The sequence below is a fragment of the Mirounga leonina genome, unplaced genomic scaffold (assembly GCF_011800145.1).
Source record: "Mirounga leonina isolate KUSES-001 unplaced genomic scaffold, KU_Mleo_1.0 Mir_413, whole genome shotgun sequence".
Classification (NCBI taxonomy): domain Eukaryota; kingdom Metazoa; phylum Chordata; class Mammalia; order Carnivora; family Phocidae; genus Mirounga; species Mirounga leonina.
This window is the reverse complement of record NW_023270734.1, coordinates 1,179,153-1,192,589: the sequence shown is the minus strand read 5'-3', so window position 1 is coordinate 1,192,589 and position 13,437 is coordinate 1,179,153. Positions and strand designations below refer to the sequence as shown.

Sequence of the window (13,437 nt, the reverse complement as noted above, 5' to 3'; positions counted from 1 at the left end):
GTTCAAGGCAGCTGTTGCCATTCTGGTTGTTGCTGCTTTCTAGTCAGTAGGAAGCGGGGTGGCATAGAGAGAGGAATAGGACTAGCACCTCATCTTTAAGAAGATAACCCAGAAGTTGCACATACCACTTTTGCTCACATTTAATTGGCCCAAACCTAATCACGTAGACAATCTCCTAAAGTCAGGGGAAGCTGGAAAATACAGTCTCTAAGAGAGATTCAGATACGAACAGAGAAAAGGATATCCTAGATACTGGGGAAGAATTAACAACAGTTTCTGCCATACCTCACACAATCTATTCTCAAGAGTCATCAGAAATTTTTTTAAAAACATATTTCAGATTTCAGACTGTGGCACCCTATGTGCAAAACCTCCACTGGCTTCCTCTTTCACTGAGCATAAAAACCAAAGTCCTCCCAACGGCCTACAATCACCATGCAATCTGCTCCCTCCATTACCTCTCTCACTTCATTTCCTAATACTCTTCCCTTAAAATAAACACCAAATGTATTAAAGATCTAAATGTGAAAGGTAAAACTATGAAGCTAATGAAACAAAAAGTAGGATGATATATTTGTGACCTTGGAGTGATAAAAGTTTCTTAAGATCTCAAAAGTATAAACAACATGGGAAAATTCTGATGGAACTGAAAGAATTGATTCCATCAAAATTAAGGACTTGTTATTCAACAAAAAACATTATAAAGTTAACAGGCAGGAGACTGGAAAAATATGTTTGCAACTTTAAAAAAAAAAAAAAGCATTTAATATCCAGTGTATGCCAAGAACTCTTTAAGATAACAAGACAGGAAATGCAATTAAAAATTTGGTAAGAGACAGCAGCAGACAATTTACAGAAGGTAAAGATAAACTATAGAATGCCCCATTAAATTTGACTTAAAGATAAGCAATAAAAAAATTCAGTATAAGTATATCCCAACTAATGCAAGGGTATATACTTATACTCAAAATTTATTTGTTGTTTACCTAATATTCAAATTTAACAGGTTGTCCTATATTTTTATTTGCTAAATCTGACAACTAAAGGTGAAATCTGTATGGCTAACAAGTAAATGAAGAGAAACTGAGGCTCACTGGTAATTAAAGAAATGCAAAATAAAACTATGAGATACCATTCTATACCCATTATATTAGCAGATAATGGGTTTTTTCCATTTTACTACAGAAGATCATCTAACTTAGGATTCTTTTTTTGATCATTTCACTAGGCAATAAAAGCCCAACTATTTACTGCATATGCACAGAGAAAAACCACATTTCAAATCCATTATTTCACACACATAAATAAAGCACATAAATAATCCCAGTAACCATACTCAGGTATCGAAGCTATCTTTTTCCTAGAAAATCTAAGTACCTACTTAGTATAAATTTGTAAAATTTAAATGTTGAGGATAAAAATGTTTGAGTATCATTTAGTAATTAAGCAATAGCACTTCATAAACAATATATTAATTTTAGTACTGGGTTGAGATTAAGCTCTGAAGGTTAACTATCATAGCAGGTCAGAAATTTGGACTGTAAACAAATACAAGAATTAGGCTTCACATTTTCAAAGAGCTTTCACATAAAAATGCTTTATCCAAATCATAAATGTAGCTTTATCACTGGATAATACTTGTCTAGAAGGCAGAGAGGTATGGCACAAGCTGTAGGTCAAGGAAGGAAACAGGGGCTACATATAAACATGACAATACCCGCTACCCATTCATTCTTTTTTTTAAATATTATGAGCTTATTTCATATGTAAATACAGTACACAGGGTATTTTTAATAAAACTTCAATACAACAAAGAAAGTATACCAAAAACTAATTTTGCCTTCTCTAACTTCTAATACAAAGAATGTCCTCTGAGTTTATTTTAGCATCTCAAAGGAAAACATTTTTAAAACTAAAATATTACTGTGAGAGATCAATTTAGAAAATTATCTACTTTTTGTCAGAGTTCCAGTAAATAGTCATAAACAGCTCTTTATTTCATTCTGAATAAAAATATTATAAAATAAAAATTAAACCAAAATACTTTATAAAAATGGTACTATAATTGTGGTAAAATGATTCACAGATACTAAAATAATTCAGCCTATCTTATATAAAAGACATACACTATAATCATTAACCTTCTAAAATGCTGACAAGAATAATTGTTAATTAACTTTCAAAAAGTCATCACTTCTAGATGTATCTCTAACAACAGCAAAAACAACAAACTTTCAGATCTATAAGTCAGCATCCATCAAGACTACTTTTGGCAGGCATATGGTAAGATGCACTCCCACGAGAGAAAAAAACAGACATAAAAGTAACAGCTTTCACCATAGTGTTTAAAGATAAGCAATACATTAAAGTATTTCCATAAATAACGTATTACCTTTTTAACTATATATAAAAATAATCCTTGAAGCCGCCTGGGTCCCAAATAACATATAATCCTTTGAATGGTAGATAGAAAACAAATGACAGTCACTGCACTCATTTCTTTTTTTAAAAGTTTGAGAAGAAAAGCAAAATCAGAAGTGTATATTAGCGCAACTGCTAATATAAATGTTTGACACAAATGTCAATGGAAAATAAAAGTACCTATTCTCCAGCTACAAGAAAGGAAAAGATTATTCTTTGGCTCTATTCCAAGCTGGGAACAAGTAACCACAGAACCGGTTTTAAATATGCCCCAGTCTATCAATCCTTAAACTCCAGTCAACATTTCCACTTAAGCACTCAGCTGAGGAAGTGAGCCGATCAGCAACTGCCTTGCTTCTGTACCTTTGCTCCTCAAACGCCAGCCAGTCCCCAAACTCTAAGTTTAAAGTTGGCCAATCCCTAAATTGTCTCACTGAAAGTAAGCCAATCCTAAAACTCCATGCTTCTTTAAAACCCTATTTAAATACATCTCTGCCTGCTTCAATGATTATATTCTGCAAGCATAGCTCTCCCTTGCTTAGCAAGTATGAAATCCAGCTCTGTTTCAGTTACACTTAATGGTGGTCTCTCCCCTCAATAATACTAGAAATATTATGGTAACTTGGATATAGCATTTTTCTTCACGGAGGTAAGAAAAATATTTTTATGCTAATTCAGTCGTATGGAAAGTTGAAAATCTTCACCTTTTAAATATAATTATAATCCTTCATGCCCAATACACAAATGCACTTAAAAAAAACTCTTTTTCCTTCCCTTCTCAGTCCTAGACCCACAGTTTCATACTATCAATTGTCCACATCCAGCCAGTGGATGTATTATAGAAAACATTAAAATTTCCAATTACAGACCTAAAAATACAGAATTGGTGTTTGCCACAAGGGCAGGAGGTAGGGGGATAGGTAAAATGGGTGAAGGGGAATGGAAGGTACAGGCTTCCAGTTATGGGATGAGTAAGTCCCAGGGATGAAAGGGACAGCATGAGGAATATAGTCAAGATATTGTAATAGCTTTGTATGGTGACACTTGCTGTGTGCACAGCACAATGTATAGAGTTGAGGAATCACTATGTTTATACACCAGAAACTAATTTAACATTGTGTGTCAACTACACTTCATTAAAACAAATAATCTGATTTTAAAAATGGGCAGAGGATCGAAATAAGCATTTTTCCAGAGAAGACATACAGATGGCCAACAGGAATATGAAAAGGTGCTCGACATCACTCATCATTAGAGAAATGCAAAGCAAAACCACAATGAGATACCACCTCGCACCTGTTAGAATGGCTATCATCAAAAAGACAAGAGGTAACAAATGTTGGCAAGGCTGTGGAGAAAAGAAAAGGGAAGCCTTGTGCACTATTGCTGGGCATGTAAACTGATGCAGTCTTGTGGAAAACAGTGTGGAGATCCCTCAAAAAAAGAAAACTAAAACTACCATATGCCCCAGCAATCCCACTTCTGGGTATTAAAAACTTTTCTTCCAATTACTGAAACTCACATCAAGAACTGAATTTCATCAAATAATCTTCAAACAAAATAATAACTCATCAAATATTTGAGTAGATACTGTTTTTGAAAGTAAGAGAGCCTGAAATAATATGGTTTCTAATTTAAAAATTAGAATGAATGGAAGTCCTATTCCAAATCTAAATCCCTCTTTCAAAATGGCAAAGTGAATCATGCCAAGTAGGTCGCCTCACCCAAGTATACTCAAATACAGCTGAGAGCCATCTCTTCACACTGCTTTTGCACTTAAGTGTGCTCAAAAAATAAACTCTCCATAGCAAGGAGCACTACCTTATGCTCTATCAAAACTCAGTGAAGATTCCACTCAAGTCACAGTAGGATGACAAATACTGAATTACCAACTAACTCAAGTGACAACATGAACATCTGACTACGTGTTGTAGGAAACCAGAATGTCACCCCCAAATATGCCATTTTGATATTTTGATTATTTTGAATCAAAGGTACTTAAGTAACAGCAGGTGCAAGGACACTCTGACTCTCCTTTTTTTGTCCTCAAAGTAAAAGATAAAAAGCTCCCATGTGAAAGGTATCCTCCCTTGTACCAGGAGGAAGGCAGACATTCTTATCACCAGAGATGGGGAACTAGGAGCTGAGAAACCTGTACAAAGAAATCTTATTAAGCTAATCCTTCTCTTCCTCGTTACTTCTTCACCATTTACTACCCCTAGCCCAGACTCCTCTGGGTCTTGTCAATTCTTCACAAATTTATTGTTTCTTTGTCTAAAATGTATAAAAGCTTCCTATTCTGGTTACTTCTTTGGGTCTTCATTGAAGGTTCCCCTGTAAAAGTTTAATAAAGTTTGTATGTTTTTCTACTGCTAATCTGTCTTATATCAGTTTAATGCTTAGGCCCAGACTGAGACCCAAAGATGATGGAGACTTTTTCCTCCCTTAGTGTCAAGAGACCTACTTAGTTAGGTTAAGCATGGATTTGGTGAATTTATCCAGAAACTGTCAAATTTATTTATTAGAGAATATCTGGAGAGGCAGAATAGGTCAGTGAAAATAGGCAAAACTACATTATGAGTTGGGTGACCTTAAGTAAGTTCCCAGTTTTCATAAGACAGTCAGGAAGATCAAATGAGACAACTAGTAACTTTAAAAATGTCCTAGGGTGCCTGGGTGGCTCAGTTGGTTAAGCGACTGCCTCCGGCTCAGGTCATGATCCTGGAGTCCCGGGATTGAGTCCCACATCAGGCTCCCTGCTCAGCAAGGAGTCTGCTTCTCCCTCTGACCCTCCTCCCTCTCATGCTCTCTGTCTCTCATTGTCTCTCTCGCAAATAAATAAAAAGCTTAAAAAAAATAAAATAAAATAAATAAATAAATAAATAAATAAATAAATAAAAATGTCCTAAGCATCAAAACCTCTGAGAGTCCGAGATTTGCTTTTGTCCCTAACTTGCTACAATATATACAGCACATCATTTAATCTAAGTCTGTTTCCTCATCTGGCAAGTAGTGAGGATAATGCATGCCCTACACATTTCATGGGGTGTTCATGAAAATCACATATAAAAATTAATATGAAAGGATTTCTGAAATATATAAACAACCGCATAACTGTGAGATAGTTAATTCAATATATGAAGGAGATTCACACTAGCAAACCTGTTACAACCCAGGACTGTATAATGCCCAAATTAAATTAATTTTACTAAGAAAAAAAATTCATAGCTAAAAACAAACCAAAAACACTAGACATACTGGCAACCAAAAAAATTCAAGGCTATTAGCTACAAAAAATATTTTCCTTGCAATAAATGAACCAAATTGGCTCAGCTCTCCAACAAACTAAAAGCAGTTCAGCACAATCTTTTGTTCAAGTCAGGTGTTTACCACTACAACTACTGCCTCAACCTCTAAAGCATCAAAAAAAAAAGTAAGGAAGAAAGAAAAAAGTTACATATTGCAGGGTTTCTCAATATCCACAGTATTGACATTTTGAACTTAATAATTTTTTATTGTTGAGGTTGCCCTGTGCCTTGTAGGATATTTAAGAACATTCCTGGTCTCCACCAACTACATGACAGGTACAATGCCCTCAAACATAGTTGTGATAACCAAAAATGTCTCTAGACATTTCCCCAATGTCTCCAGAGTGACTTGGGGGAAGGAACAAAATCATCCCCAGTGGAGATCCACTGAGGTAAATCAGTAGTTCCATATTCCATATATTCCAGTATTTACATCACATTTATGTAGAATGCAACTTCAAGCTAGCACTTTTGCAGTATAAGGACCAAAGAAAAGAATGCTGTCTATAGGATAGTAATATTTAAGAATTATAGCTATGGTAGGGAGTTATGGTTAAATTATCCCTTCCATCACCATGTTGTTTTTGCTTAAACCTCTCTAAGAACTTTTTTCTTGCATGTTCTTTTGGGATAACAATTTGGTTAATCTGTCACTAAAGCTTAGTCTCCACCCAGCCTTACTAATTAACAGTCATTATTATTTATGTGGGGAAAATATCAAGCCTCAAGATCTTAATTTCTAAGTAACCATGTATCAAATGAATCAAATTTAAGTGACACTTAACTGCTTACATTATTTAAATATATTCAAACATTACAATGCTAAAGCAAAAGTACACAAACTAGTAGTATTCAGCTATTACTGCAAATACACTATGAATACACTATGTTTGTGTATGTATATACATTATATATATATATATAACATGTATACACACACACACACATATATGAGCTGAAGGTAATAACAGAACAGTGTAGATGTTATATCTATATATACATTATATATACATTATATATAGAGATATAACATGTATATACACACACACACACACATACACACACACACATATATGAGTTGAAGGTAATAACAGAACAGACTAACAGAAACTATAAGAAGTTTAAATGTTAAAAAATATTTAGTGCCCGGGGCGCCTGGGTGGCTCAGTCGTTAAGCGTCTGCCTTCGGCTCAGGTCATGATCCCAGGGTCCTGGGATCGAGCCCCACATCGGGCTCCCTGCTCCACGGGGAAGCCTGCTTCTCCCTCTCCTACTCCCCCTGCTTGTGTTCCCTCTCTCACTATGTCTCTCTCTGTCAAATAAATAAATAAAATCTTTAAAAAAAAAAAAATATTTAGTGCCCACTACATGTTATCAGTGGGCTAGACGTAATTTTCTACAAGAGACAATTTCCATACACTTACATTTGTATTCTTATCTAGTAGTTTCTAAATTTGCTCATGTAAACATAGATTTTTAAAAGAATCTGGATTTTATAAGTTATCTAGGATGGTCAGTGTTAGAAAGAGGGGCTCCTGTCTTCAAACAGGAAGACTTACCATTATGCCTGCCCTGCTGGGAGCTTTCTAGCACAATTAAACCATCAACCTGCCCTCACTAAGCCTGAACTTAAAAAATGACAAAGCCTGAGCAATCAGCAGCCCCTTCAAGATACTTTATACCATATATGCGTATCTGATATTCCTGGGAAAGCTAGCTGCAGCTGTGGGATAAAGAAATACTAATCATTTCAACCCCATTAAATTTAGGGGAGCCATGGTAGCAGATTTAAGGTTTTATGAATTGCAAAATGAAATGGCACATTTCTACATTTATATTTGTGGAGGGTTCCCATTTAGAGTGATGGTGGACTTGATTATTCATATCAACTATCCTACTAAAAGCTAAAAAAGCTAAATAAGATATAATTTTATATATTGCAAGAAAAAACTCTGAAATTAATCACAAAATCTACAATGGTGTAATTTTATAAAATTTTTTAATGGTTCAAATTTGAAATACTCACGTTAGGAAGTAATAAAGTTGTGACAAATATATGACGTTAGAGTATACCCCTAAAAAGATCTACAGAAATAAGATACACATTTTTGTGCATATTGTTCTAGTTTCCATGCTCTACAATGCTCCAGATAGGAGATGTAATCTATAACTCCACCTATGACATATACCACCAGATCCCCTTTCCATGACAAAAAAAGGTATCTCAATGTTAAAGAGATGATCAGCAGAGAAACTGAAACTTACTCCAGTATGTGGAACTTTGGCGTGATACACTTAATCCAGTGGAAACCTGCCTAAATACCTCACACAGCCCCTCCATCACCCTGCATTATGCAAGATGCAACATTTCAAGCCAACTCCCTTATTTCACTAGTAAGTCCTGTCAACACTGAGGTAACAGAACTGGAAAAACTCATCACTCCACAATGATACTAAAATATCAGAATTTATTTCATTTGGTAAAAATTACATCATTGCCAAATAAAGCTAATGCAAATATAGTAAAATATGCAAGATTATGAGTAATTCTTTTGTTGAAGAGGACTCTTGGGGAGCCTCAAATTCACTGTGCAATTGCTTAGGCATTCTTTTGCTCTTTCGACCCCGTCATGCCCCATCCCTCAAGTATATGGGGTAGAGGGGGCTGCAGAGGCCAGAATGAAATGATCAGCATGCATTTATGCATTTGGTCTACTCTGGTTTTATTCCCACAGGTTTTTCCTCAAACTGCTTCTCCAACGAGAGTGCTATGTTTTATTCATCTCTGAACTCCCAAAACTTAATCAAATGTCCCACATATAAAGTCATTCCTAATAGCTACTACAGGGCAGCCCTGGATTAGGAACTAGTGACAGAGAAGTAAAAAAGATACAGACCTCACTTCACAGAACTTCATGGAAGGGGGATATTGGATATTGGCTGTGTGAACTGAATCAAAGTAATTAAAGTCCAGTCAGCACAGTCTAACTGCCTATGTTCTTTTCCTCCATGCCAACCCAGGCTTAGATAAGGAACAAAAGCAGGCTTTCTCTTCAGAAATATAAATGTGAGTCTCCAGCTCTGACCATTGCCCTGAGTTCCAAATTCATATATCCAACTGCCTACTCAACAAGTTGACTTACAGGTAGTTACAGACATTGACTGTGTGGAGTCTGAAGCCAGACTGCTGCTGGGTTTTGAATCCTGGCTCTGTCACTCGCAAGCTGGGTGATTTTAGGCAAGTTGCATTTAACCTCTCTGTGCCTCTGTCTTCTCATTTGCAAAATGGGGACTATAATGGTCCCTAGCACATACAACTATTATAAGGATTAAATTAATTAATACATGGAAAAGTGCTTAAAACCCTGCCTAGTACAGTTTATGCCTACAAAGTGCTTACTATTACTACTAGCTCTAGTATTACTGTTACTATGTCTAGAAGGCATCTAAAACTTGTCAAAACAGAATTCATGATTTTCTCACCAAACCCCTTCCAACCTGCTCAGTCAATAGCACTACTGTTCTCCCAGCCTAAAACCTAAGAAGTCATGACTTTTCTTTTTCCTCACACTCCAGGTTAGTTAAATCCACACCAGTAGCTCTACCCTCAAAAACATATCATGAACTCGACCACTTACTATCATCTCTGCAACTACTTCCCCAAGGCCAAGACACCAGCATCTCTCATCCAGGGTAGAGACACAGCCTCCTACCTCCCCATTTTTGATAACCCCCCCATGACCTTACAGTTAATTCTCCAACCAGTAAAAGTAAAATCAAATGCCATTTCCTTGATATAAACCTTCCAGTGGTTTTCTACCACACCTAGAATAACATTACTTCGCCATAGCCCCCATAATCCGGCCTGGTCCTCCAACATCATCTGCCACCACTTTCTCCCTCCCTTGCTGTGATCAAATACTCACCTTGCTACGCCTTGGCCACCTCAGGCTAGCTTCCCCCTCAGACCATTGCTCCTTTGTTGCGCCTGTTGTACAGGATTGTCATCCGGAGCGTGGACTCTGAAGCCAGATTGCCCAAATTCGATACTGGCTCTATCACATTTTAGCTGTACAACCTTGAACAAAGCTTCCTGTGTATCAGTTTCTTCGTCTATAAAAATGGAGATATTAGTACTTAACTAATAAGTAAAATGTAAAAATTTAGTGTTTAGAAGACTGCCTCACAGAGAGTAAGCTCCATGTAAGTGCTTAACTGCTCGTATGATCCTTGCCTGAAATGTTCTTACCTCAGGCTCTTCCGAATCTCACTTCAATTGATTCGTCACCTTTTTTGGAAGGCCTTCCCTTAACAGACCATAACTAAGACAACCTACCCTGTTCCCCCACTGTCATTCCCTTATCTTCCTTTACCTCATTGTACTTAATCACTATCTGAAATAATATTATGTAATCTTTGTAGCCTATTCACTGGAAAATGAGCTCCACCAGGTTGGGGACTATCTTGTCTGCTGCTCTATTTCTAGTTCTGACTCAGAACCTGACTTCTGAATAAACATACCTCTTATCCAGGCTAGGGGACCTATGGGAATTTCTTAATAACAAGACCATACTTAGCCTTTCATTCTTACACTTGTGATCTCATTTGATCCTTGAAAAAGCAACAGCAAATACACCATCATCTCCCATTTTAGACAGATAAAGAAAATCCCAAATTTGGGTGACTTGTCTTTAGACACAAAGCTATTAATTGGTAGAACCAAAACTAGCACCCCTGCTTTCTAATTCTAAGGCTTCTCAAAGGAGGATAAACTGAATTTACAGAAATGTGATCTCTCAATCTCTGGAATAAATACTCCCTGAGATGTGTACAACAGTTTTCCCTTCAAAGTTCCTAACAAATACTTATCTCTAAATTTAAGAAGTGTTACAGTACTAACTCCTCAATAATGTACTAACCCTCGGCAAACCAAAACATTCAAAGTCAGATATGACGATGGGATATTCCAAGTCCACACACCAATAACCCCTAAAACTCAGTGTATCCGTGTTGAGTATAATGTACTAGTTCCAACATGACAAAATATTTCTCTGAAAAACCCAGCCAAGAGGACTTCATAATCGTCAAGAACATTGTGATAAGAGCACCAGTCATTTCTTGATCCCCGTTCCACTAAGTTCAGTGACAACCATTCAGATTGCCCATCAGACTCAAGTGCTGTCCATGATCAGATGGAGGGTGACTACGAGGGGGCGGAGGAGGCAGAACTGTTGAAAAAGATCCCTACCTATAAGACCTTGGTTGAATGGCCATTGGCCACCACATTCTCAGGATAACGATTGTCTTTCTAAGCTTTTACCTAGCAAGTTTACATGCTTGTGTTACCTCACATGTTCTCACAATGTTCCTGGTTCTGTGCGAATGACAATTAGGCCAGGGGCTGCTTCACCTCCATTTTACACAAAAAGGAAACTGAGGCAGCAGGTGGTTATCTTTACAACTTTTCCTCAGCGATCTGGTCACTTGCAGGATCCCAAAGGAAGCCTAGATGTGGAGTCTCTGAAGACACCCTCCATTCCAGACTTCACATGTCAAACTCCAGGGCTGAGGGGGAAGCTAAGCCCCTTCATCAGGGATGGGGGAAAAAGGGGGTCGCTCCCATTTGGACCTTCCCGGTTCCTTCCCTGTCCTCGCTCGCCGGCCCCTAGAGCCCTCTCGGCCCCAGGGTGGAAGTGCGGGCCTGTCCCGCGGGGCGCGGCCTCGCCTCCTCGCACTCCCGGTCCCGCCCGCCCTAGAGGGCGCGCTCCCGCTCTGGGCGGGGACCTGTCCCTTCACCACGTTCGGCGGCTCCCCGATCGCCCAAGAATCAAACGCCCGCAGCCACCACCGACACCGGGAATGCGAGCAGCAGGACGAGCACCGCAGGCCCAGGGAGCTGCAGGAATCCTCAGAAACTTACAGTTTTCCTACAGCGTGCGCGTCACGGCGAGGTGACGTCACGGGACCCGGCGTTCGGGGAGGTCAGGCCGCTGGGCGCCCGGCCGCACCGCCCCCACGGCTCCGCCCCGTGCGCGACGACGGGAAAGACGCCCCTTTCCTCGGCGGCCCCGCCCCACGCCGTGAGGCGCTAGGCGCAGGCGCAGACAGCCTGCGTGGCCGCCTTCTAGGGCGGGGGCTGCTTGAGAGAGCTTCGCTGGAAGCCTGTGGCCGGGGCAGGGGGCACCAATGGAAGGGGGCGTAGACACCCCCCCCGCCCCCACCGCCCCCACCGCTCCCCCTCCCCGGGAGCACAGCAAACAAGCTGTCGCCCAGGGGCCTGAAGTCGGACGCCAGGGTTGTGAGGTAGATTTTCCGCAGACATTGCCTCCCTTCCCTCACGTGTTCATTAAAAGTTCTCCACGTGTGGAAACAACCATTTGCTCCCCATCAGGTGCCTGCGAGCACTCGGGCGGGAGGAGTCAGCTCTCCTACGGGTCCCCGCTCCCATCCGGCCCCGCCCTTGGCTCCGCCCCAACCGGACTTGCCTCGGCTCGGCCCCGCCCACGCCGGCTAGACCCGTCCCCTCGAGTCCGCCCTTCCGGCTCCCGCTCCGCGCTCTCGCGGGCTCCCGCCTGTCCCGCCGTGTCCCGGCGCCACCTGGGAGGTTTTGGTGTCTCCTTCCTACTGGAGTTCCCGTTTGGGCTCAGTGAAGCTACTTACAGGCTACCGTTCACCTCTGTTAAATTTAACAAACGGTGGTCTGGGTAAACAAATATGTACACTTTCTTGGCCAGTGTGAACTTTCCACCGCCTCCCACTCACGTGATCATACCTTCCTGTGCCCTGGGTCTCTGCTCTGCTTGTTGCTCTTCTTTATGCTCTTACAAATGACGAGTTCTGGTTTTACAAGATGGCTCAGTACAAGGGAAAATGAAGGCTCGAAGAACTAACACCAATATATTAATATTTTATTTCTGGCTTACAGGATTCCTACATTACTCTCAGAAGCAGGAAAAATGATAAACGTTTTGGTTAAAAGTGGCTCACACAAATCGGTCTTGGGGGAAAAATAATAGGAAAAACAGGCCTTGGAAATAGACTTTAAGGAGGAAATATTGAAGATAGCAAAGATCTCTTTTAAAAATGTATTTGGAATCACGACAAATGGCTAGATCAGGCATGGGATTTTGCCAGGCATCTCCAGTATAAATAAAACCTGAAACAATGGTTTGTTTACACTCTCATTGAAAATACTGTAGTGTTTTCATAGGAAAGAGTGATTACAGGAGAGTATTAGTCTTTAGCTCTTGACATCTAGCTGGTTAAAAATAAATATGTGTATTATTCAGGAAAAATCTAAAGTTCTGCAAAGTTTCTGATTTGGATAATATTCGTACATTTATGTTAATATAATTTTATACAAGATCTTAATTATCAAATAATGTAAGAAATGTGTAAATAATTGTAAGAGTAAAATATTTTTCTGTAGAGCAGAGTTACAGAAAAATTAGCACTTTTTAAAAGTGCTACATATTTTAAAAATAATGATATTTATATTTTTCTTTGTAAAACAACAATTTTAAGAAAACTTTAAATTGCACATTTCATTGTTCACATACTTATAAAATGTTTTATGTATATCATGCCAAAAGTTGGAATTCTCTTTTGAGATTCTAGATATACCTATGGGAGTGTTTCACAAGTAAATGTCATCTCTCATTTTTTGGAGTGGAAATGGTTAAGGAGTATACATAAAATTCATTAAATG

The 13,437-nt window shown here is 39.1% G+C and overlaps 1 protein-coding gene across 2 annotated transcripts in view; it reads right to left on the bottom strand.

The window, feature by feature from the left end:
* Positions 1-11,879, bottom strand: part of ZNF438 (zinc finger protein 438) — a 186,523-nt gene extending 174,644 nt beyond the window's left edge. The window contains exons 1-2 of one of the 2 annotated variants that reach the window (XM_034987187.1): positions 9,979-11,879; positions 9,656-9,842 (exon numbers count right to left, since the gene is read on the bottom strand). The gene's annotated coding sequence lies outside the window, so the exon portion shown is untranslated. The remainder of the gene's footprint in view (positions 1-9,655; positions 9,843-9,978) is intronic. The other variant, XM_034987189.1, reaches the window with a different exon arrangement.
* Between the last annotated feature and the right edge of the window lie 1,558 nt (positions 11,880-13,437).